The sequence below is a fragment of the Carcharodon carcharias genome, assembly GCF_017639515.1.
Source record: "Carcharodon carcharias isolate sCarCar2 chromosome 27 unlocalized genomic scaffold, sCarCar2.pri SUPER_27_unloc_7, whole genome shotgun sequence".
NCBI lineage: Eukaryota > Metazoa > Chordata > Chondrichthyes > Lamniformes > Lamnidae > Carcharodon > Carcharodon carcharias.
In genome coordinates, this window is record NW_024470651.1 from 283409 (window position 1) to 305837 (window position 22429).

The 22429-nt window shown below is 45.7% G+C and overlaps 1 long non-coding RNA gene and 1 pseudogene across 1 annotated transcript; both read left to right on the top strand.

Annotated features, from left to right (window-relative positions):
• Window positions 1–4336: 4336 nt before the first annotated feature.
• On the top strand, window positions 4337–5710 carry LOC121273971 (annotated as a pseudogene).
• A 10885-nt stretch (window positions 5711–16595) lies between these two features.
• LOC121273970 lies at window positions 16596–20797 on the top strand. The gene is made up of 2 exons (XR_005942141.1): window positions 16596–16625; window positions 18757–20797. It is a non-coding gene; the product is annotated as an uncharacterized LOC121273970 (long non-coding RNA).
• The last annotated feature ends 1632 nt before the right edge of the window (window positions 20798–22429 follow it).

Here is a 22429-nt window from a genome sequence, read left to right on the forward strand (position 1 = left end):
AAACAGAAAATGTTGGAAGTAATTACCCAAACTTTTCCAAGTCCAAGTTGATTTTGTCCTGGACTTTTGGCTCCAATCTTTCTCCACCACTGATGTGAACTGATTGTCCTGGAATTGCTGTGTTTTTGACACCACTACGATATAAGGAGGATTGGAAGATTGTGACAAGAGCCTCCACAAGTTCCATGTGAAGGATGCTGTCTCTGACAGTGCAGCAGTCCCTCAATGTCACCCTGGAGTGTCAGCCTAGATAATGTGCTCAGGTTTATTAATATTTCCTCTTGTTATTGATGTGGATCATTAAGAAACAATGGACTCTTATGATGTCATCCAGTCCCAGTGCAATGATGTCATCCAGTCCCAGTGCGATGATGTCATGAAGACTATTAAATACCAGTGGAGCCTTAGTGGTGAAAACAGTTTTGTTCGAGATAGCAGCAAGTCCATTACTTCAGCAAATGGAGTGAATGGGAAAGAAAGTGAGGCAGCTCAAGAACATCAGGAATAGTGTTGTGAATTATGAAGGTGAACAATGTGTACAGTATACATGCCCCGTCTCCTGACACGCGGCCCCCGTCTCCCAAGACGGTGTCCCCCATCTTTAAGTCCTACCAGTTTGGTTGATAGATCACCGACCTGAAACATTCACTCAGGTTCCCTCTCCACAGAAGCTGTTTGACCTGCTGAGTGTTTCCAACATTTTCTGTTTTGAGCTCGGATTTCCAGTATCGACTGTATATTGTTTCAGGGTCACAGTGGATCATTTTTCTCTGAATTATCATTCCCTGTTTAAAGGTGAAGAAGGGGCTTTTAAAGAATGAGACATGAACTAAACTCACTGTTAATTCCTCCTCAGCAACAATTGTAAACACAAAGCTTCCAGCCGGGATTGAACCAGGGACTTTCTCATGTAAAGTAAACGTGATAATCAGTGCACTAGGGAAATGAGTGTGAATCTCGCCCCACAACACCCCCCCCCTCCTCGGACAGAGGGGAACTGACATAGAAACATAGAAACAAGGAGCAGGAGTTGGCCATTCGGCCCTTTGAGCCTGCTTCACCATTCATTATGTTCATGGCTGATCATCCAACTCAATAGCCTGCTCCCGCTTTCTCCCCACACCCTTTGATCTCTTTCGCCCCAAAAGCTATATCTAACTCCTTGAAAACATACAATGTTTTGGTCTCAACTACTTTCTGTGGTAACAAATTCCACAGGCTCACCACTCTCTGGGTGAAGAAATTTCTCCTCATCTCAGTCCTAAATGTTCTACCCCATATCCTCGGACTGTGACCCCTGGTTCTGGACTCCCCCACCATCGGGAACATCCTTCTTGCATCTGCCCTGTCTAGTCCTGTTAGAATTTTATAGGTTTCAATGAGATCCCCCCTCATTCTTCTGAATTCCAGTGAATATAATCCTAAATGACTCAATCTCTCCTCATATGTCAGTCTCACCATCCCAGGATTCAGTGAGGTAAACCTTTGCTGCACTCCCTCTATAGCAAGAACATCCTTCCTCAGATGAGGAGACCAAAACTGCACACAGTATTCCAGGTGTGGTCTCACCAAGGCCTTGTACAATTGCAGCAAGACGTCCCTGTCCCTGTACTCGAAGCCTCTCGCTATGATGGTCAACAAACCATTTGCCTTCTTTACCGCCTGCTGCACCTGCATGCTTACTTTCAGCGACCGGTGTACAAGGACACCCAGGTCTCGTTGCACATTTCCCTCTCTCAGTTTATAGCCATTCAGATAATAATCTGCCTTCCTGTTTTTGCTACCAAAGTGGAGAACCTCACATTTATCCACATTATACTGCATCTGCCATGCATTTGTCCACTCACTCAGCTTGTCCAAATCACACTGAAGCATCTCTGCATCCTCCTCACAGCTCACCCTCCCTCCCAACTTTGTGTCATCTGCAAATCTGGGGATATGAATAACTGGGGTCCCAGTACCGATCCCTGTGGTACCCCAATAGTACTGCCTGCCATTCAGAAAAAGATCCGTTTATTCCTACTCTTTGTTTCCTGTCTGCCAACCAGTTTTCTATCCATCTCAATACACCATCCCAAATCCCATGCGCTTTAATTTTACACGCCAATCTCTTATGTGGGACTTTGGTGAAAGCCTTCTGAAAGTCCAAATAAACCACATCCACAGGCTCCCCCTCATCAGCTCTACTCGTTGCATCCTCGAAAAATTCCAGTCGATTTGTCAAGCATGATTTCCCTTTGAGAAATCCATGCTGACGCTGTCCAATTCTGCCACTGTTTTCCACATGCTTAGCTATTACATCTTTTATAATGGACTCTAGAATTTTCCCCACTGCCGACATCAGTCTGACTGGTCTATAAAAACAAAAAACTGCGGATGCTGGAAATCCGAAACAAAAACAGAATTACCTGGAAAAACTCAGCAGTTCTGGCAGCATAGGCGGAGAAGAAAAGAGTTGACGTTTCGAGTCCTCATGACCCTTCAACAGAACTAGGTGAATCCAAGGAAGGGGTGAAATATAAGCTGGTTTAAGGTGTGTGTGTGTTTGGGGGGGAGGGTGTTGGGTGGGGGGAGAGAAGTGGAGGGGGTGGTGTGGTTGTAGGGACAATCAAGCAGTGATAGAAGCAGATTATCAAAAGATGTCACAGACAAAAGAACAAAAGAACACAAGAGGTGTTGAAGTTGGTGATATTATCTAAACGAATGTGCTAATTAAGAATGGAGGGTAGGGCACTCATAGTATAGCTCTAGTGGGGGTGGGGGGAGCATAAAAGATTTAAAAATATTTAAAAACAATGGAAATAGGTGGGAAAAGAAAAATCTATATAATTTATTGGAAAAAACAAAAGGAAGGGAGAAGAAACAGAAAGGGGGTGGGGATGGAGGAGGGAGTTCAAGACCTAAAGTTGTTGAATTCAATATTCAGTCCGGAAGGCTGTAAAGTGCCTAGTCGGAAGATGAGGTGTTGTTCCTCCAGTTTGTGTTGGGCTTCACTGGAACAATGCAGCAAGCCAAGGACAGACATGTGGGCAAGAGAGCAGGGTTGAGTGTTAAAATGGCAAGCGACAGGGAGGTTTGGGTCATTCTTGCGGACAGACCGCAGGTGTTCTGCAAAGTGGTCGCCCAGTTTACGTTTGGTCTCTCCAATGTAGAGGAGACCACATTGGGAGCAACGAATGCAGTAGACTAAGTTGGGGGAAATGCAAGTGAAATGCTGCTTCAGTTGAAAGGAGTGTTTGGGCCCTTGGACAGTGAGGAGAGAGGAAGTGAAGGGGCAGGTGTTACATCTTTTGCGTTGGCATGCGGTGGTGCCATAGGTGGGGGTGAGGAGTAGGGGGTGATGGAGGAGTGGACCAGGGTGTCCCGGAGGGAATGATCCCTACGGAAGGCCGCCATCCATCTCCAGCTCTAATTCCCAAACAGAAAATGCTGTCAAGAATCAGCAAGTCAGGCTGAGTCTGTGGCCGCTCTCACCATTTAGAACCGTCACAATGCCTGGTTGATTGACGGCAGATCCAGACCGATAGGAAGAGGGGGTGGGACTGGAGGACCGAGCAGGAGCGGCTGGTCCTCCAACCAATCGGAGTGAATGAGGGGCTGGACCAAGCTGGAGTGAAGCATGCGCAGTGTGAGTAATGGCGATGGAGAGATGCGTATTCTCGGACCCGTAATCAGTAAGGAAGAGAATAGTTGGGCGGAGGGAGCGATCGATTGGGCGGGTGGGTGGAGCGGATTGGTAAACTTGTTGTGCAATCAGAAAACCTCAAAATTGAACTTTGCGGTCGCCTGCTTGCACGGAGCGGTGGCCGCAAACCCCAAAAATTGGGCCCGGTTATCGGTCGCCATCTTTATTGGGGGCAATACACTGCAGGGCGCATGAGGGGCCGCCATATTTGTAGGGGGCAAGGTTTTGAATGATTGGGAGGAGCTTGTTTCCCATTGTTCAGAATGGAGACAATTTGACAATCAAGTTGCAATACCCTTTGAGTCCCAATATCTTATTGACGAGGCAGAGCGGCGACAGAGAAAGAAAGAAAAGGAAGCAAATCCTGTTTCCCGAAATCTGCTACCTCATGGCACGTCCTGCCCCCTATGTCCAAAGATCTGTGGGTCTTTTCAGTCCTATAAAGACCCAGGGCAGAAACCTGTGCCCCTGAGGAGATGTCATCCTGCCTTTGTGTTTCTGTGGGATCTCTCTCACTCCCTTTTTCCTGTTTTAAATCAATTTCACAGGGGATTAGGAGGGGAGGATTTGGAAAACTCAAACCAAACATCACAACAGGATCTGATAGAGTCGCCCAATTTATCGAGTTCTGAATATCATCGGTTTATGGACATGGACGGAAAAAGCACCTTTCACAGTGGGGAGAAACCATACACGTGTTCTGTGTGTGGACGAGGCTTCAACCGATCATCAGACCCATCAAAACATAAATGCAGTCAAAATGGGGAGAGGCCATGGAAATGTGCAGATTGTAGGAAGGGATTCTCTGATACAGTTCAGCTGGAAACTCAGCGGGACAGTCACACCAGGAAGAGGCTGTTCACCTGCTCAGATTGTGGGAAGAAATTTGTTAATTCATCCAACCTGCTTACACACCAACGAGTTCACACTGGGGAGAGACCATTCACCTGCCCTGAGTGTGGGAAGGGATTCATTAATTCATCCAATCTGCTGAGGCACCAGAGAGTTCACACAAGTGAGAGACCGCTCACTTGCTCCAAGTGTGGGAAAGGATTCACTCAGTCATCCAGCCTGGTGATACACCAGCGGGTTCACTCTGGGGAAAAGCCGTTCATCTGCTCCGAGTGTGGGAGAGGATTCACTGACTCATCCAACCTGCTGGCACACCAGCGTGTTCACACTGACGAGAGACCGTTCAGGTGTTCTCACTGTAGGACTGGGTTCAGGCGAGCATCTGAACTCACCATACACCAGCACACTCACACTGGGGTGAGGCCATTCACCTGTACGGAGTGTGGGAAGGGATTCACTGATTCATCCACCCTGCTGAGGCACCAGCGAATTCACACTGGGGAGAGACCTTTCACCTGTACAGAGTGTGGGAAGGGATTCACTCAGTTATCCAGCCTGCTGAGACATGAACAAACTCAGACTGAGGGGAGGCCATTCAGCTGCTCCGGGTGTGGGAAAGGATTCGCCCATTCGAACAACCTGGTGAGACACCAGCAGGTTCACACTGGGGAGAAGTTGTTCACCTGCTCTGAGTGTGGGAAGAGATTTACTCAGTCATCCCACCTACAAACACATCAACGAATTCACACTGATGAGAGACCGTTTAAATGCCCAGACTGTGGGAAGTGTTTTAAAAGTTCCGGGGAACTGATGTCCCATCAACTTGTTCATACTGATGAGAGACCATTCAGGTGCTCTCACTGTGGGGCTGGGTTCAGGCGATCATCTCAACTCATTTTACACCAGCGAACTCACACTGGGGAGAGGCCGTTCACCTGTTCCGAGTGTGGGAAGAGATTCACTCAATCATCCCACCTGCAGACACACAAGCGCACTCACACAGGGGAGAGGCACTTCACCTGCACCACATGTGGGAAGGGATTCACTCAGTCATCTCACCTGCTGACGCACCAGCAAGTTCACACTGGGGAGAGGCCATTCACCTGCTGCAAGTGTGGGAAGGGATTTACTCAGTCTGCTAACCGGCTGAAACACCAGTGAGTTCACAAATAACTGCAATGATTGGATTTTGCTGTTAATCACATCCAGACTGAGCCATGTTCATTCAGGCCTGTTTCTGCTGATGTTAATAAACTCCAGCCCTGTCATCGTGGTTCTCACTCTGAATAAAAATTAAATTAACAGTTTTGTGTTAAACACACTGTGTTGAGTCTCTTTAATATCTCAAACACACGTTAATTCCTTTGAAGAACTCTCCCTCTCCTTCAAATCTGCCATCATCGCTCTCTCCTCAATAAAACCAACCCTTGACCCCAATGTTCTTGCAAACCACCTTTCCATTTCTTTCCATCCTTCCCTCTCCCAAACCCTTGTCACCTTCCAAATCCATGCCCATCATTCTTGGAACTCCATGTTTCAATCCATGCAATAAGATTCCTGCCCCTGTCACAGTATCGAAACAGTTCTTCTCAAAGTCACAGATTACATCTGATGTGAATGTGACAAAGATAAACTCTCCCTCACAGTCCTTCTCGATCTGTCCGCAGTCTTTGACACCATTGACCAAACCATCCTCCTCCAATGCCTCTCCACTGATGCCCTGCTGGGTGGGACTGCAAGTTCCTGATTCCTTTCTTATTGATCTCATTGTAACCAGAGAATCACCTACAGGAGCTGGGATTACTTGAGTTACATTTTCACAGACTGACTCACCTGGCAAGTGATCAGATGTTACTGAACTTTGATATAAAATGTTCCATTTTCACTCTCACAGTGACCGTATCTTACAGAGCAAGCCCTTCTTTCCAGAATAGCCCTTCTGGATAAGATCAACAGAGAAGAGTGATGACATTCCAGTTCACAACCCAAACTCATAGAGGTAAAAAATGTTTGCTAATTCATGTTAAAAAATAGAGCACAGCAGAACAATGTTGTGTTAATGTATGACAGACTTTACTGAAACAGATTAATTACTGAACATTGGCCAACAGCTCCATTCTTGCAGGATGCAGATGGTAGGAGTTGGATATTAATCATTCTTATTTTGCAATCTCTATGTTAGCAGAAAATCACTAAGTTATACAGACTCACACACTCAGTCAGTGATCAGAACTCACTGGACTGTGACTAGCTGTGTTTACCTGAGTTACATTTATACAGGCTCACTCGGTCAGTAAGCGATCAGGTCTCACCGAACTATGACACAATCGTATTCTAATCACTCCCATACAGACTGTATCTTGCAGGCCCAAGTTATTCTACTGATATCAGTCCTAATGCACAAGATTGATAGAGAAGACTGACTATGTTATTGACCACACAACAAGATCACAGTGCTACAAACATTTGGAACTTCTTGTTAGACTGTAAATTGGGAGAACAATGGTCTGTTGGTCTCTTACAGACATAGAGATAGAGAGTGACTGTCAGGATTAACCAACAATTTTTACCACATCACACAATTGGTATGACGCAGAAGGAGGCCATTTGGTCCATCGTGTTTGCACTGGCTTTCCCAAAGAGCAACTCACCTAGTCCCATTCTCCCACCTTACCCTTTACGTCCTCCCATTTCTGATAACAGTCTCATTCCTTCCTGAATGCTTCAGTTGAACCTGCCTCTGCCACACTCTCAACCTGTGCATTCCAAAATTTAATTGACATGCTGCATAAGAAGTTTCTCCACATATCGCTTTTGCTTCTTTGAATAACTTCCTTAAATCTGTGCCCTCTTGTTCTTGATCCTTTCACGAGTCAGAACAGTTTCTTCCTATAGACTCTGTCCAGACGCCTCATGATTCTGAATGCCTCCATCAAATCTCCTCTGAGCATCTTTTCTCTCATGCCACCATGCTAAGCTTTCCAATCTATCTTCATAACTCAAGTTTCTCAACCCTGGAACAATTCATGTAAACCTCTTCTATACTCTCTGCAATGCCTTCACATCCTTCCTAAAGTTCAGTGCCGAGAACTGTAAGCAATAATCCAGCTGAGGTCTAAATAGTGTCTTATACAAGCTCAGCATAACCTCCTTGCTCTTGTACTCTGTGCCCCTGTTCATAAAATCCAGGATACTGTATCATTTATTAACCATTCTCTCAACCTGCCCTGCCACAATGACTTAGGCACATATACACCCAGGTCCCTCAGCTTCTGCACCCCCTTTAGAGTTGTACCCACTAATATATACTGTCTCTTCCTGCCAAAACTTATTGTCTCACATTTCGCTGGATTGAACTTCAGCTGCCACCTCTCCTCCCATTCGACCAACTTGTCTATGAACTTTTGAAGTTCTACAATATCCTCCTCACAGTTATGCTGCTTCTGAGATTTGTATTATCCACAGATTTTGAAATGTTGCCTTTACACAAAGGTCTAGGTCATTAATGTATGTCAGGAAAAGCAATGGTCCCATAACAGACCCCTGTGGAACTCCATTACAAACCTTCCTCCAGTGCAAAAAATATCCACTAACTGCTACTCTCTGTTTCCTGTTATGCAGCCAATTCCATATCCATGTTGCTCCTGTCCCTTTTGTAACCTGAGCTTTAACTTTCTCACAAATCTGTTGTGCAGTACTTCAACAAATGCCTTTTGGAAGTCCATGTACACCATGGTGACAGCATTGCCCTCATGAATCTTCTCTGTTACCTCTTCAAGAAGCTCCATCAAATTAGTTAAGCATGATTTTCCTTTAAGAAGTCCATGCTGGCTTTCCATAATCAACCTGCATTTGTCCATGTGATGATTAACTTTGTCCAGAATTGTTGTTTCTAGAAGTTAACCTGATTGGTCTGCCGTTGCTTGGCATATCTTTAAGCCCTTTTTTGATCAAAAGTGTAAAGTTTGCAATCTTTTGTCCTCGGGAACTACCCCTGAGTCTACGGAGGATTGAAAAATTATGTCCAGTGCCTCCACAATTTCAATTTACATCTTGCAGTATCCTGAGATGCATCTCATCTGGTCCTGGTGACTTAACAACTTTAAGTACAGATAACAAATTCAATACATCCTCTTTCCCGATTTTAAATCCATCTAGTGTCCGAATTACTTCGGAGTTTTACCATGGTCTGGGTAGCATCTTCTTCCTTGCTAAAAACAGGTGCAAAGTATTCATTTAATACCTCAGCTATATGTCTGCCCCCTTGTTTAAATTCCCTTTTTGCCCCATATCAAACCTAGTCTGAAGCTTTGGAACTCGAACATGGTATTTATTATTCTTCAGCCCCTATGCTAAGAGAAACCCCACCCTCAATTCCCCAGGTTCAGACAAAGATTAACTGCGACGTTGTATCTAATGGTGGCCAGATTACCCATAATCCAGTGCGTCTCAGAAACCGCCCTATCTGATGCGGGTTGTCCGGGTGGATGGCGCATGCTCGGAGTCTCCTGCTCTCTTTGCTTGAGGTTGGTGCCGGAGAGAAGCCGGAAGCGGCGGATAGTGACAGTGGAGAATGTTCATTGGTTCAGATTCAGCTCTGGGGCCGCACTCGGTTTTGGAAACCCCGCCCCCGACACTGACCTCTCCCCTGACAGCTCACAATGCCCGGCTGATTGATGGCAGCTGCGGGCCAATAGGAAGAGGAAATAGGCCAGGAGCACCGAGTTGGAGAGGCTGGTCCTCCAACCAATCGGAGTGAATGAGGGGCGGGGCTGAACCCGGATCTCCCTCATTGGCTGAAACTCTGCATCATTCTGAAAGCTAATTTCTCTCAAACTCCAGGAGAAAACTGGACCTTTCTGTTTGTGACTTTGAACAGATGAAACCCTGTGGGTATAGAGCAGACATTTCAACATTTGTTACTGAAATGTGCGAACATGATGAAACAATGTACACACAATACAAGGGCTGACTTCAAGGCATAAATGAGCAGACAGGAAATAACACCATTAGAACAAGAAGGTTACCTAGTTTCAATAAGTGAACCGGCAGAAGGATTTGGACAGGTTAGGGAGAAGATTAATGCTGTCATCGTTCAGAACAATAGATGGTATCCAGGGCCAGTGACAGAGGGGCCCACCGCAGACAGGTCGAGAAAGACCTGAATGGAAAATTTACCTTTGTCACAGTCATATAGCTTTCAAAATAACTGTTCTGGAACTGTGGCGGGGCAGAAACCTGATTGGAGAGATCCAAACCTGGAGTTCAGAGAAAGATGGACACGGATTTGGGAGATTATAAAACGTTTAAGTATTTTTCAAAGGAAAGTGCGGCAGGGAATGGGGCGGCAGCATGCAAAGATGGAGAAGTGAAGAGTTTGCTATTTTAAGGACAGTGGTAATGATGGAAGATTTAAAGGAGAGCGGGACAGTACTTGAAAAGAGAGAACTGTTGTGAATGTCAGTAGGCATGGGAAGGTTGTGTGGCCAATAGTTTAGTGGGAATAGGGTTGATGGAGCAGGTGGTGCACAGAGAGAGCACTGAGAGGGCATGAGGGGAGACGGGAGAGAAACTCATGAAAAACGTGTGTTCGGTGCTTGGGCAAGTGGGATCTTCAGACATAGTTTGTCCCATTGGGCCAGTGGAAGGGAGGGAAGCAGCAGAGGCAGCTGATCAGATTGTCTCAATCTTAGAAACAAAGAAGCTCTATGAGATCCTCACATTGTTGCTGGAGGTGAGGATGGAGGAGACAAGTGAGAGGGAGAACCCTTCAAAAGAAACAAACTTGTGTTAAAGATATTAAAAAGACTCAACACACTGTGTTTAATGCAAAGCTGATTTATTTGAATTTTATCCAGAATCTATAACTGGGCTGGAGTTTATTAACATCAGCAGAAATACACTCCAATGAATATGCTTCAGACAACAATATCTTTAGGAACTAAATCCAACCCAAGCAGTTACTTGTGAACTCGCTGGTGTCTCAGCGGGTGGGCTGACCGAATGAATCCCCTCCCACAGTCAGAGAAGGTGTACGGCCTCTCTCTGATGTGAACTGACTGGTGTCTCAGCAGTTGGGATGACCGAATGAATCCTTTTCCACACTCAAAGCAGGTGAACAGCCACCCCTGACTGTGAACTCGCTGGTGTTTCTGTAGGTTGGATGAATCAGCAAATCCCTATTTATACACAGTCCAGGTAAATGGCCTCTCCCCAGTGTGAACTCGCTGGTGTGTCTGCAGATGGGATGACTGAGTGAATCCCTTCTCACACTCAGAGCAGGTGAAAGGCCTCTCTCCAGTGTAAGTGTGCCGATGAATTTCCAGCTGGGAAGGGTAATTGAATCCCTTCCCACTGTTCCCACATTTCCATGGATTCTCTCCAGTGTGACTATGGCTGTGGTTCGACAGGTCATTTGTTCAACTGAAGCCTCGTCCACACACAGAGCATGTATACGGTTTCTCCCCACCGTGAACAAGGCTTTTAACTCCCACGTTCAAAATTCGATAAATTGGGCGACACTGTCAGATCCTGATGTGATGTTGGGTTTGAGAGTCTGGACTGCAAGCCCTGTGAAAGTAGTTTAAAACAGGCAAAAGGGAGTGAGAGAGAACCCACAAAAACACAAAGGCAGGTTACGAAATTGAGTGAATGAATCTGGTAATTTTTGGGACAGACACGAGGAAAAAGTGACAATGAAAGCTTTCAGACACGATGGATTCATTAATGCCTATTAGGAAAGGGAATCCACTGACTGGACAGGGCCTACACAAAACTCCAAAATCAAGGGGAGGAAAGAGAGGGAGATGGGAGAGCCAGGGCGTGAAGGAGAGGGATGTTACACAGCTGCAACTCTACCAGAGCTTTGGCAGAATCTCCCAAACTCGCAACATCTACCAGCTAGAAGGACCAGGGTAGCAGTTGTCTGTGAACATAATCACCTCCAAGTCACAAACTGTCGTAACTTGACTGACATTCAGTACTGGATGCACGGAAATATTTTCCATTTAAATATTGGGAAGACTGAAGCCATTGTCTTCAGTCCCAGCCACAATCTCCACTCCCTCACCATCAATGCCATCCATCTCTCTGACAACTTTGAGACTGAACCAGACTATTCAACAATCAATGTTAGATCATGAACTCACTCCTCCATCCTCACCCCCTTTCCGATCCCTCTTATATTTTCCAATAATTTATATAGATTTTTCTTTTCCCACCTATTTCCGTTATTTTGAAATGTATTTCCATCCATTGTTTTATCTCTACCTTTTAGCCTATTTCGATCCCTTCCCTTCACCCGACCCCCACTAGGGCTTTCTGTACCTTGCTTGTCCTGTTTTCTACCCTTAATTAGCACATTCCTTAGATAATATCACCACCTTCAACTCCTCTTTGTCCTTTTGTCTATGACATCTTTTGGCTATCTCCACCTATCACTGGCCCTCTATCCAGCTCTACCTGTCCCACTACGCCCTCCCCACCCCCACCCCCCCACCCCCCCAAAGCCATCTTATATTTCACCTCTTTTCTATTTTTACTTAGTTCTGTTGAAGAGTCATATGAACTCGAAACGTTAACAGTAATCCTCTCCGCAAATGTTGCCAGACCTGCTGAGTTTTCCAAGTATTTTTATTTTTGTTTCAGACTATTCACTATCTTGGTGTCATATTTCACCCCAAGCTGATCCTCTAACTACATATCACAAAGACCAACTATTTGCACCTCGGTAACTTTGCCAAACTTCACACCTGCCTCAGCTCATCTGTTGCTGAAACTCATGCTTTCCTTTGTTCCCGCTAAACTGGACTATTACTAGCTACCCACATAAAGATGGGGTCATTTAAAACTCTGCTTCCCTTATCCTTACTCGCATTAAGACTCGTTCATTCAAAATTCCTGTGCTCACTGAGCTACATCGGCTTCTCGTTAGGCAGCACCGCAATGTTCAAATTCTCATCCTTGTTCTCAAATCCTACCGTGACCTCACCCTCACTATCTCTATAATATCCTCCAATCTACATCCCTCCCAGATATCTGGAGTCATTTAATTCAGGCCTTCTGAAGATCCCTGATTTCAACTGATCCACCATTGGTGACCAAGCCTTCAGCTGCCCAGGCCATAAACTCTGGAATATCCTCCTTAGACCTCTCTGCCTCCCTCTCATCCTTTAAGACTCTCCTTATAACCTACTTATTTGACCTAGCCTCTGATCATCTGCTCTGATGCCTGCTTATGTGACTTAGTGTTAAATATTGCAACATAATATTCCTGTTAAACACATTGGAAGGTTTTGTTATATCCAGGGTGCTACATAAAGACAACTTGTCCTTTATGATTTGGATATATATCATCGCTGAGTGGAAATCCTGTAACTCCTTACCAAACAGCATTGTGGGAGCACCTTCACCACAGTGACTGCAGTGGTTCAGGAAGAAGGCCCACCAACACCTGACCAACAGACAACTGGGGATTGACAATATCTGCTGGTCTTGTTAGTGACGCCCAAATCCCAAGAATGGAGTTAACAAAAAACCTCGGTTGTTTCTCTCTCCACAGCCGCTGTCAGACCAGGTGAGTTTTTTTTTCCAGCATTTTCTGTTTTGATTTCAGACTTCCAGCATCCCCAATATTTTGATTTTATCCGAATTGGTCTGCCTGTGTTTAAAAACTCAGTCCTATAAAACAATGAAACGAAAGCAAAACTCTGCAATGTTGGATCTGAAATGAAAATATAAAAGATTTGAAATATCCAGCTTGTCAGGCAGCATAAGCCGATTAAGAAACAGAGCTTGGGGCTCAGGTCACTGACCTGCCTTCAGACTGCACAAAACCGATGAATAATGGCGGCCAAAGTTCCCACAATGCTATGGGCCCAGAAACTGCTCTATCTAAAAGTTGCTTATTTTCTTATCGAAGATCGTTTGTCGCAATCTGCGGGTGGCAACAATGGCACAGTGAGAGGTAAGGAGTGAAGAACTGCAGCAAATTACAGGAATACTTAAACAGACTTGCAGACTACACGGAGAAACGGAAAATTAAATTCAAAATGGTGAAATGAAGGAGGGTTGGGTCCCTGCTGATGGAGATAGACCGTATTCGATCCCGAGGTGCATTTAGGGTAGGATGACCCTCCATTATTACAGAAGAATTAAGCCGTGTTTCTGCGCTTGCGCACCCACACCAATGCCGAAACTAACAAAATAAAGCCCAGCTCTGAAGAACAGTCATACGGACACGAAACGTTAACTCAGTCTTTCTCTCCACAGATGCTGATAGACTTGTTGAGTTTTTCCAGCATTTTCTGCTTTTGTTGCCAAGACTAACAACCTCCCAGGATCCAAAATCACCGGGTACTGCAGCCTGGAACTGGGAGTGGGAGAAGCGGGAAGAATGAGGAGAAACAATATAACCCAACACTCACAACAACCTCCAATCCACCTCCATTCCCGGGATAGTGAGACAGAGTTTAGAAACACTCACCAACATGACTCCAGTGAAACATCCACAAGGAAAAGGGGGATCAGTGACTGTGCCTGCTCTGATATAGCCCCAGCCCTGTCACTCAAATCCCCAACTCTGCCCAGTTCACAGCTCAACCTACCAGCTTGCAGCTTCCTGCACCTTGACCCCGCCTGGCCCAGGTGTGGGACAGTCCAAGGTGAGTCGTTTGTGTCACCAGGAGAGTGGGGGAGGGGTGACCTCCCGCTCTGTGTTGTGTCCAAAATGGACTCTTCCTCCCCTCCCCCAGGGCCCTATAAACACAGCATGCAGATGGCTGATGGACTTTGGGGATCCTCACTAACCTGCACAGGTACATTATCCTGCACATCCCCTCTCCAACTACCACCCCCACCCCCATTCACCATGTCAACAGGTTGCTTTTCTTTCTTTCTGCTCCCCCTTTGAGTAAACATCTTGTTTCATACAAGTTTTGTTTAAGACTTGTTTAATCTTGTTTAATTGCAGGGCTATGGGGCAAAGGCAGGGACGTGACATTAGGTAAATTGTTCCTTCAGGGGGCTAACACAAACACGACCAACTGAGTGGCCCCCTTTTGTGCTGCAACATTCTATGATTCTCTGATGTGTCTATTCCATTGCTCCATTCCCAGTGATTCCCACCTTCTGCTATTGTCCCTGGGTCCCTGTTTAACCAAGTAATTCCTCCCCTTTCCCCTGCTCACCCTGTGCAGTGTGTGTCAGACTTCCTCCGAACACCTCCTCTCACCACCACCCCGGCCCCGTTAACCATCAGCAGCTTTCTGCTTGTCTGGTTTTAGTTTAAATTTACAGAATTGCAGGATTTAGCTTCAAACTCGCCTTAACTGACTGCAGCAAATCTGATCATGTTTGCTCCTCACACCAGGATAGTTTATTTTGTATAAAGTCAGACCAAAAATGCAGTGACTGTCCTCAAGCTTCTTCTTTTGATGCTCACAGAACCCGAATATAAAACAGCGAGCGTTCTCCCCCATACTGAATACAAAACAATGAACATTCTCCCCCCAGACCCAAATATAAAGTAAAGTAAAGTTAGAATAAACTTCAATAAAACACTGGCTTGGCACCAGGTACAGGATTGGGTCCAATTCTGAGCATCTCACCACAGGAAGAATGTGAGGCATTAGAGACTGTGCAGTAAAGGTTCACGAGAGATGAGGAACTTCAATTAGGTTAGGTGAAGTTGGGTTTGTTTTCCTTGGAAGTGGAACCATTGTCTTGCATATTTTCTGGACCTTCTGTCTTCACTTCCATCTGAAATTGTTGCCATTCAGTGGCGGGGGTGTTAAAAACTTTCTTTCATGGCATTTGGGCAAGGCCAGCATTTGCTACCCATCCCCAACTGCCCTTGAAGCAAGGCTTGCTACACCATTCAGAGGGCCATTCAGAGTCAAACACATTTCAGTGGATCTGGAGTCACATGTAGGCCAGACCATGTAAGGATGGCAGATTTCCTTCTCTAAAAGGCATTAGTGAACCAGATGTTTTTTTTTAAATGATAACCGACAATGGTTTCATTGTCACTGTTACTGAGGCTAGCTTTAAATTCCAGATTTATTAATTGAATTTAAATTAAACCAGCTGCTGAGGTGGGACTTGAACCCAAGTCCCTAGAGTATTAGCTGGCCTTCTGGATTACTGGTTTAGTGACATTGGCAGGATGCCAACGCCACCCCCCACCCCCCATATATATATATATATATATAAAAATTATTTTGTAACTAGTTTAATATTTGTCATTATTTTATTTCATGTGGTTTCTAATATGAGTTTCAGACAGTTCTGTGCCAAATGGACGAGCTGTTCAAAGGTCACTCATTTCTCCCTATGCATGTTAATGTTCATTAAAGACACAGAAAATAATGTCCTCCTCATTAAGTATCAATGGCACTTAAATGGACAATTCCCACTTCCCTTCTTTTGGGTGCATAGGTGGTCTATACATTCAGGTTAATGTATAATTTGATTGTTAATTTTATTGAGTGCCCCAAATTTTAAATTACTACCCCAATCTCCACATCGCAGCACAAAATGACCATTTCTCATTGGGCAGGCAATGGCGATGCCTTTTCCCAGCATTCCCCGCGATGGTGAATGTGCCCTATCCAGACCACTAGAGAACGGTGCGCAGGCGCAGTACCGGACCAGTGTTTGGAGCATGCGCAGTGTCAGTGATGGCGACGGGAGAGAAGGTCCTCTGCAGCCGGCGAGGATGTGGACACGCGACGGGAGCAATGGAGCCGGCGGCTGGTCGGGAAGGTTTTTAAACACCCGGTGAAGGCCTCAAAACCCGAACAGAGACCTGCAGGTCCTGGATTTGAGTTCCAGGGCTTTTAACCGAGACGAGACCCACATTAACAGCCGCCATCTTGTTTCAGAGGGGAGCAGGGCGCATGGGCGCAGGGCTTGATGACGTAACAGTGGGCGGGGCTTCAGCGTAACAAAAACAGAATTACCTGGAAAAACTCAGCAGGTCTGGCAGCATCGGCGGAGAAGAAAAGAGTTGACGTTTCGAGTCCTCATGACCCTTCGACAGAACTTGAGTTCGAGTCCAGGAAAGAGCTGAAATATAAGCTGGTTTAAGGTGTGTGTGTGGGGGGCGGAGAGTTAGAGAGACAGAGAGGTGGGGGGGGGGTGTGGTTGTAGGGACAAACAAGCAGTGATAGAAGCAGATCATCAAAAGATGTCAACGACAATAGTACAATAGAACACATAGGTGTTAAAATTAAAGTTGGTGATATTATCTAAACGAATGTGCTAATTAAGAACGGATGGTAGGGCACTCAAGGTATAGCTCTAGTGGGTTTTTTTTTATAATGGAAATAGGTGGGAAAAGGAAAATCTTTATAATTTATTGGAAAAAAAAAGGAAGGGGGAAACAGAAAGGGGGTGGGGATGGGGGAGGGAGCTCACGACCTAAAGTTGTTGAATTCAATATTCAGTCCGGAAGGCTGTAAAGTCCCTAGTCGGAAGATGAGGTGTTGTTCCTCCAGTTTGCGTTGGGCTTCACTGGAACAATGCAGCAAGCCAAGGACAGACATGTGGGCAAGAGAGCAGGGTGGAGTGTTAAAATGGCAAGCGACAGGGAGGTTTGGGTCATTCTTGCGGACAGACCGCAGGTGTTCTGCAAAGCGGTCGCCCAGTTTACGTTTGGTCTCTCCAATGTAGAGGAGACCACATTGGGAGCAACGAATGCAGTAGACTAAGTTGGGGGAAATGCAAGTGAAATGCTGCTTCACTTGAAAGGAGTGTTTGGGTCCTTGGACGGTGAGGAGAGAGGAAGTGAAGGGACAGGTGTTGCATCTTTTGCGTGGGCAAGGGGTTGTGCCATAGGAGGGGGTTGAGGAGTAGGGGGTGATGGAGGAGTGGACCAGGGTGTCCCGGAGGGAGCGATCCCTACGGAATGCCGATAAGGGGGGTGAAGGGAAGATGTGTTTGGTGGTGGCATCATGCTGGAGTTGGCGGAAATGGCGGAGGATGATCCTTTGAATGCGGAGGCTGATGGGGTGATAAGTGAGGACAAGGGGGACCCTATCATGTTTCTGGGAGGGAGGAGAAGGCGTGAGGGCGGATGCGCGGGAGATGGGCCGGACACGGTTGAGGGCCCTGTCAACGACCGTGGGTGGAAAACCTCGGTTAAGGAAGAAGGAGGACATGTCAGAGGAACTGTTTTTGAATGTAGCATCATCGGAACAGATGCGACGGAGGCGAAGGAACTGAGAGAATGGGATGGAGTCCTTACAGGAAGCGGGGTGTGAGGAGCTGTAGTCGAGATAGCTGTGGGAGTTGGTGGGTTTGTAATGGATATTGGTGGACAGTCTATCACCAGAGATTGAGACAGAGAGGTCAAGGAAGGGAAGGGAAGTGTCAGAGATGGACCACGTGAAAATGATGGAGGGGTGGAGATTGGAAGCAAAATTATTAAATAAAATTAATAAACAGACTTCAGCGTGCCTGTTCCCAACCGGGTCCAAGTGCCTGGAAGTGCTTTTTCTGGGCAACAGGTTTTCCAGCAGAAACAGAATTACCTGGAAAAACTCAGCAGGTCTGGCAGCATCGGCGGAGAAGAAAAGAGTTGACGTTTCGAGTCCTCATGACCCTTCAACAGAGCTTTACCCACTTTCAGGCTGCAGATGATGTTTGAAGCGGAGAGTAGTTCACGGGCCTTGTATATATTCAGAGTGAGAGGCTGCAGCCCCTGTGTAGTTACCTGAAGGGGATGATCCTCAACCTTTGGTGACACTGCTGTCCCATTCTTTGAATCTTTGTCTGACCATTGTGGAGGGGGAGCGGGTAAGTCAGGGAATATTCTCCTGAAACTGTTCATGGGCCAGGTTAAAACATGAATTTGCAGATCCAGGATGGGTGACACACATGGGGGTGGTCACACTGGCTGCCGACGTTTCTTCCGTGGTCTTGTCCGTGCCTGGGTGTCCCTGGAGAGGGAACATGCGGTGTCCATCGGTACATTTGATACCTCCCACACCAGTGGGCACCTCAGGGTACAGAATGTCTCATAGACACTGGAAAAAACATTCTGCTTTAGTTCGGAACGTTCCCTTTGCTTTTATTGGGATTTTTTTGCTGATTTGAGCTTCTTTTAGTTTGATTGGACCACATGTTTGGGGAAAGAATGTCCCAAAGAAACTTGAATTGTCTGTTTTGAATTTCTATCCTGTACTTACAGTGATGGTTTTTGTAAACTCCTTTTACAGGGGAGAAGAGGGAGATGATTTGCAGACCGGAAACTCAAACCAAACATCACGTCAAGATCTGACCGCGTCACTCGATTCATCAAGACCTAAATATCATTGGACATTGACTTTGAAAGGAGGTATATTTGTCTGTTCTGTCTGTGGGTAAAGATTTGAAACATCAGTGTGACTGGAAAAGCACCGAGACACACACACACACACAGTGAGTGTGTTCCAGTGAACTGATTGTAGAAGGAGCTTTAACCTGTTACACCACCTGAAACAAAGATCTCACCATGCACAGCAGGGAGAAACTGTGCAAGTGTACTGTGTGTGGACAAGAATTCAACTGATCATCCAACCTGGAGAGGCACAGGAATATCGACACCATGGAGAAACTATGGAACTGCGGGGATTGTGGGAAGAGATTCAGATCCCCCTCTGAGCTGGAAACTCATGGACGCATTCACACTGGGGAGAGACCGTTTATCTGTTGCGATTGTGGGAAGGGATTCGCTCGACTAACTAACCTCACCACACCAACTTGTTCATTCAGACATGAGACCTTTTAAATGTTGTGACTGTGAGAAGAGCTTTAAAAGCAAAAAGAATCTGCTAATAGACCAGCGAGTTCACACTGGGGAGAGGCCATTCACCTGCTTTGACTGTGGGAAGGGATTTGCTCAGTTATCCAACCTGCTGCGACACCAGAGAGTTCACACTGGAGAGAGGCCATTCACCTGCTCCAAGTGTGGGAAGGGATTCACTCAGTTAAGTACCCTCACTTCACATCAACTTGTTCACTCTGACATGAGACCTTTTAAATGTTCTGACTGTGAAAACTGCTTTAAAAGCAGAAAGATTCTGTTGATACACCAGATAATTCACACTGGGGAGAAACCATTCACCTGCTCCAAGTGTGGGAAGGGATTCACTCAACTAACCCAGCTCACTTCACATCAGCGTGTTCACTCTGAAAAGAGACCTTTTAGATGTTCTGACTGTGTGAAAAGCTATAAAAGCAAAGTGGATCTGCTGACACACCAGCGAGTTCACACTGGAGAAAGGCCATTCACGTGTTCCATGTGTGGGATGGGATTCATCCACCCATCCCTCCGGCTGAAACACCAGCGAGTTCACACTGGAGAGAGGCCGTTCACCTGCTCCATGTGTGAGAAGGGATTCAGTCATTCATCCACCCTGCAGACACACCAGTGTGTTCACAAGTGACTGCAGGCGTTGGATTCTGCTGTTAATCACATTCAGGAGTGAACCATGTTTATTCTGACAGTTGGAGTTTGTTTTTGCTGATGTTAATAATCCCAATAACTGGGCTGGAGTTTAATGTTCTGGATAAAGGTTAAATAAATCAGCTTAGTATCAAATACACAATGCTCGAGTCCATGATTTCTCTAAGAAAAGAGGAGACTGATTGATGTTCTGTTAATGACTTTTCTGGCCTTGGTCCTTCTCTCCTTTGTTAATGGAAGATGTGCATTTACATAGCACCTTTCACAGCTTCAGGATGTTCCAAAGTGCTTTACAGGCAGTGAAGTCTTTTTGAAGTGTAGTCCCTGTGTAATGTGGGAAATGCATGTCGGACCAGCCGTGAGCTTCGTCCAAACCAATGGAGCCCCTCATCTTGCAGGAAATCCACCCCAGCCACAAGGACAAGGTTCTGATGGCACCGCCCCGGGTGTCTCAATGGGATCCATGATGTCATTGGACATAACACGTCATCCAACAGTGATTGATCCCAAACAGCAAACCCCCAACAAGGGACTGGTGAGTTTCCCCTCTCACAGACCACAATGGGACTGGCGAAGAGTTCGTGTCTCATGGTTTTCATCCCTGGAAAAGCAAAAATAAGCCGTGCGAGGCCATGAAGACACAAACACCACAACAAACTGGTCTGTGTGGGTCAAGACTCCGGGTACAGAGTGACAGAGAAACAGAAACAACAAACTGGTCTGTGTGGGTCAGGACTCCGGGTACAGAGTGACAGAGAAACAGAAACAACAAACTGGTCTGTGTGGGTCAGGACTCCGGGTACAGGGTGACAGAGAAACACAAACAACAAACTGGTCCTGTGTGGGTCAAGACTCCGGGTACAGAGTGACAGAGAAACAGAAACAACAAACTGGTCCTGTGTGGGTCAAGACTCCAGATACAGGGTGACAGAGAAACACTAACAACAAACTGGTCCTGTGTGGGTCAAGAAACCGGATACAGGGTGACAGAGAAACACTAACAACAAACTGGTCCTGTGTGGGTCAAGAAACTGAGTACAGGGTGACAGAGAAACACTAACAACAAACTGGTCCTGTGTGGGTCAAGACTCCGGGTACATGGTGACAGAGAAATGCAAATGCCAATACCAACCACAACACCTGGTTGGAGACCTACCCAAGAAAGAGGGGATTTTAACAATGACAAGACACCCCAGCACAAGCCAGAGAAACAGATTCTGGAAACTTAACCGCACAAAACCAATCAATACTCTGTAATCACTGGGTGGATGAAATATTTAAACCAGAAGGAGTCCAAGCCATAGAAAAGGAGTGCCTTAATCTGAATCAAACAATTCTTCACATTGCCAAATCATTTAAACACACAGTAATCCCAGATAAGTTCCGAAACAGAGGCTACATTTTTTAGCAGTGTGAAATAATACAATGCACAAATCCAAACAAACTGAGAGAAATTCCATAGAAAAATCACACAAGACGACTTTTCTGATTACTCAATTTCAGATAGGCCAAGTTCATCGCACAGATCAGATTGGATTTCTCCAGAGAATGAAATGAACACTGAAATATCTGACTTCATCGAAGCAACTCAGGAATCGAGAGAATCCCTGATGTAAAGGATAAACAAAACCTCATGAGGAGAGAAAGACAAGCGATCAGAGAATTAAAAGTCAATACAGATATTGTCATAAAACCAGCAGACAAAGGCAGTAACATAGATATGGACAGACAGCAAAACCTTATTGAAGCAAACAGACAACTCAACAAGACAGATTACTGCACCAAGTGAACTAAGTCCATGTATCAACAGAGACAAAAAGAAGTTAAGGACAGACTAACAGAACTTAAATATTCCAACTACATGAATCGAAAACAGATGGAATACCTAAAGGGACAGCAGCCACAACCAAGGACATTTTACAAAATACTTAAACAGCTGGACACCTGGATGGTATCATGAGAAATCCTCCAAATTTCTATTACAGACTGTGACAGAGAATCATATAGAATGGCAGAAGACATTGATTCATTTTGAATACCCCCACCCCAGCTCAATATTATCCCAATTACATTAAGGATACTTACCATTCAGTAAACTCCCTCACTGTACCGTCCCGACAGCCTACTCTTCACAATGGATGTTGAGAGTTTGGGCAGCAACATAGAAACAGAGGGATTCTAGCCATCTAAAACAGAGAAAATAGGAGCAGGAGTAGGCCATTCGGCCCTTTGAGCCTGCTCCACCATTCATTATGATCATGGCTGATCATCCAACTCAATAGCCTGCTCCTGCTTTTTCCCCATATCCTTCGATCCCTTTCATCCCAAGAGCTATATCTAACTCCTGCTTGAAAACATACAATGTTTTGGCCTCAACTACTTTCTGTGGTAGCGAATTCCACAGGCTCACCACTCTCTGGGTGAAGAAATTTCTCCTCATCTCA